Below are 4645 nucleotides of genomic sequence, written 5' to 3'. Positions count from 1 at the left end.
AAGGAGAAAAGGAAATAGTAAAACCAAAAAAACAAAAGAAAGAAAGAAGAGAACGGAAACGAAAAGAGCCTAATTCCCGAAAATGCTAATTAGGCCCGGCCCATATAGAGGTGTGCGGCATCGGGTATACACTGACCTGGTCGGTGTATAGGATCCGCCGGTTTTCCCACTAGAACCCGTTCGTTCCGAAAACTCTAGAAAAAGGCCGACCTTCACGAAGGGAAGATAACTCGCTCCGCACACGACAAGTGGCGCGTTGTGGTGACAGAAAATTCCTGGGAAGTGGTCTCCCTGTTCGCCACGTGTCGCAAGGGGAAGCAAGGTGGAGATGGGAGAGGAGAGAGAAGACTGGGTTGTGTCAGTTTTTCCCTTTTTCTTCTAGATTCTTTTTTTTAAAATGAAATATCTTGAGAACCGTAAATCCAAATTGCGAACCGTTTTCACTTTTGAAATCCTCGCATCGAGATCTTCAAAACTAGATCCCATGTTGATAGGTTTGGGGATACTTTTTTTTCGTACTTCCAATAATATTATGATGGTACCTGTGGTGTGTACCTAACTGTACTCGTGTTTTAACTGATAAGTAGCAATTTTTTCCCTTTACTCGCTAACTGTACTCGCCCGTGTGCGGGACTGTACCTGTACTTACGCGTGACTGTACCTGCTCGTGTGCGCCACTGTACTTCTGTACATGTATTAGCTCGTGTTCATGACTGTACCTGCTCGTATGCGTGTTTGTACCTGCTCGTGTGCATGACTGTACTTGTACTCACTCGTGTGCGTGACTGTACCTGAGTGTGTGCGTGACTGTACCTGCACGTATACGCGACTGTACTTCTGTACATGTACTTGCTCGTGTGTGCGACTGTACCTGCTCATGTGCGCGACTGTACCTGCTCGTGTGCGCTACTGTATTTGTACTCGTCTGTGTGTTTAACTATAATCGTGTGTTGTACACAACTGTATTCATGTGTTGTACACAACTGTACTCGTGTGTCCACTAAATTGTACTCGGATTTACATAGTTATACTAGGATTTTGTATGTAGCTAGGTGCGTTAATCGTGCGTACTTGCTTGCTTTTTGCCCTGGCCGTACCTGCGTGTTTGGTCCCGTCGCGCGTCGCGTGCTTGCTTGGCTTGGCTTGGCTGTACATGCGTGGCCGCGTCGCGCGGGCCGCGTACGGGCGCGCGTGGTTACATCTTCGCTGTAGACTCCGCCACGTGTCGATGGCTTAGACGTTGCGCGGACCTTCGTAGAGGTTGGTCTGTACCTAGTCCTACCCCGTTCGTTCGTGGCGATTTTTTTTAAAATAATACACTTTTTAATGTTTAATCCAGAAATAATATTAGTTTTAAGGCAATTCCAGAAATAATACACCGTCGGGGTCCCTAAGCCCGAATTAGTTAGATCAGGGTCACCGAACCCGAAGTGCAGGGAATCTCCGGCCGGCCGCGCGGAGACGTCTATTTTCGGGGTCAGCACGCCCGACTCGCTTTTGTCGGGCTCAGCGCGCCCGAGACGGCTTTTGTCGGCTACGCGCGGGCGATGTCGGGCTGTCTCCTGGTCGGGAGCGAGGCCGTGTCGGGAGGGCCATCCCGAAGTGCTGATTCGGGGGACGCCGGTGTCCGAAATTGTTGGGCAATAAATGCCGGCCGACGCGCGGTGCTGCTGGCCGACGCCCAGCTCTTCTTCCTCCTGCAGCTCTACGAGTTCATCTCAGCTCTCTCTCTCATTTGCTCTCGGTCCGGCAGCGTTTTCTCTCATTTACGAGCGATTTAGCCTGACCATTTGTTGTAGTTTGACCACCAAATGCTGTAGAATTAGCTGATCTATAGATGGGTTAGTTTTTAAGGCGTTTTGGTGGAGGTGGAGGTGGTGGTGGAGGTGGTGGTGGTGGAGCTGGTGGTGCTGCTGCTGCGTGGTGGTGGAGCTGCTGCGGGGTGGAGGAGCTGAGCTGCTGACAGAGGTGTTTGGCACGCTTCAAGGGTAAACCCTAATTCCTGGTATTAGATGGTGTAATCATAATGCATGTTGCGTTCGTTAGCTTCGCACATTAGTTAGTGTAATATGTACCGGTAGATAGTATTTATTTAGGAATGCAGGTACTAGATTTTTATTTATTTTAGAGTGTAGGTGCTAGATTTTTTTGACGAGTCTGTAATTTGTATAGGTGAGCGAGATATGTCGGATAGAGTAAAATTCGTTGTTTACTTCGGTCATGGCACGGTCCGAACAACTCCGATGGGAGCTGATGCGAGCGAGTTTCAGCATGAGGAGTTGCATCGACAAACCCAAAAACATGGCGAGTTAGTCGGTTGAAGGAGTGGTTGACCGTGAATTTCGGGCTTAATCCCGAAGCATACACTTCGTTGGTGTGCATGCTTTGTGGAGCAGCTCAAGTACTCGGATTTTACGGCGGTTGAAGCCGATTGAGCGGACCTCTCGGTGGGTGCCTCGGTTGGAAGCGTGCGAGCGCGGGGGAACTCACCCCATCGCCTTAATTCTTCCCGAGGCGAAGGTGGTGAATTCCCGGAGAAGGCGAGGGTGAGTTCCATCCGGGCGGAGCGATCAAAGTTCCGATGCGCGGCAGCGGTTTCCAATCCGGGCGGAGTAGCCATGCGGCGGGTGGTCATGACGGTAGTGTCGAGCTTGAAAGCGAGGATGAAGAAGAAGACCGGATGCGGAACATGATGGACGAGGAAGACGAGGATGGAGTGGACTATGAGCTTGACTCAGATGAATCCGGTGGATCCGATACTTCAGATGATAACGAAGAGGAGGATCCGATCCCCTCTTCTTGGAACCATGATTTGTCGGATGCAATGATAGTCGATGATCGGCACGATTCTGCACTGGGAGTACGGCATGAACACCAGCTCAGTTGGTGCTAGATATGCTGACAAGAGACATCTGCAGGAAGCAATCACCCGATGGGCAATGAACACGCAAAGGGTATTCAGAACCACCGTTTCAAGTCAGAAATTCTTGACAGTGGTCTGCAGCGATGCTAGATGTCCAGCAAAGGTGCATGGGTACTGTCCGAAGTATGACACAACATGGGTAGTGAGCGACTGCGTGCCGCACACCTGTGTCCTTAAGAGTATGCTAAAGGGTCACCGAAACCTTACATCCACTCTGCTTGCTCGCCTGTTTTACAAGGAGATTGTAGAGAATACAGCGATGGGGGTTAAAGCCATCCGAGAGAAGAGTTCACCTTCAATATAAGTATGAAATTGAATATGGCAAGGCATGGAGGGCTAAACGAGACGGCCTTTGGAGAACAGATTCGGAACCTTCTATGATGCTTATGACGGTGTCGTCCGTCTTTGCGGACATTGAAGGACCGAAATCCGGGCACCCATGTGGACATACAAGACTTTGTGATACCTGAGTTCCCTAATGTCGGGGTTACGCACGGGGTGTTTTTCGCATTCAGCATATGCATCGAGGCTTTCATGCAACGTCGTCCGGTGATGTGTGTAGATGGAACTTTTACGATCGGGAGGTACCGGAGATAGATTCGACGACAATTGGGATGGATGGCAACAATCGAATTGTGCCTCTCGCATTTGCAATTGTTGAGAGCGAGAACACTGCTAGCTGGTTATGGTTCTTCAGGCAGATAAAAAATCGATAGTGAAAGATCGCCCAAATGTGTGCGTGCTCCATGATAGGCATGCAGGTATACTTGCGGCTATCAAGACGCTGAAAGAAGCCGGACCTAATGAAGAGACGCCATGGCAGGATATGCAGAGTAGGTGGTGCATGCGCCACACGGGGGCCAATTTCTTCTCGCAGTTTAGGAGCAAGAGTCTTATGAATCTGTTCAAGAAGTTGTGCAAGCAGAATCAAGAATGCAAGTACACTTTTCTCCGCGGCAAGCTAGATGAGTTCACTAAGGACCATGTGCGGCACACTCTAAAATGTGTCTACCTTACTCTCCCTCATCACTTTGCGGGCCTCGTCTAGAAGAGGTTTGGCCATGGATTCGGTGAAAAGATGGGGGGATTCTTATATGGGGGATCCATCTTGCTGAGAGAATACACCGAAACGAAGGAAACAACGGGGGTTTTTATAGGCTAGAAGGGACGACTTTCGGCGGGAAAAGGTGAGCGGGAAAAACTGGCGGGAGATTAGGGCGGGAGTAAAAGGCGGGAAAAAAGTGAGCGGGAAAAATTGGCGGGAGATTACGGCGGGGGTAAAAGGCGGGAAAAACTGAGCGGGAAAAATTAGGCGGGAAACAATAATACTAAAACAGAAATGAAGATACATTGCAGCTGAAATAAAAATAGGATTTATCACTACAACGGAATTTAAGATACAACGACACTACAACGGAATTTAAGATACAACTGAAATTAAGATACATAGCCAATACGACACATCACACTACTTTCCCTGCGTCCACCGTGGCCATTTTCCAGACTTGTCGCCGCGTTCTTCTGCCGCTTGGGCTTCAGCAGCTCTTTCCCTTAGTCTCTTCCTTTCCGCTTCACGAGCCTCCCTGCGAACCTCTTCCTCTGCAAACCTACGTGCAGCCTCATCATCCATCCTCTTCTGATTCACCTCTCGGTTATGAGCTTGTTCCGCCCTTAGTTTCTGTATCTGCCTCTCTCGCTCTGCTTTCTCATTAGCACGAACCT

The sequence above is a fragment of the Lolium rigidum genome, chromosome 2 (genome assembly GCF_022539505.1).
Source record: "Lolium rigidum isolate FL_2022 chromosome 2, APGP_CSIRO_Lrig_0.1, whole genome shotgun sequence".
In the NCBI taxonomy this organism is placed as follows: Eukaryota; Viridiplantae; Streptophyta; class Magnoliopsida; order Poales; family Poaceae; genus Lolium; species Lolium rigidum.
Note: the sequence above shows the minus strand (reverse complement) of the source record.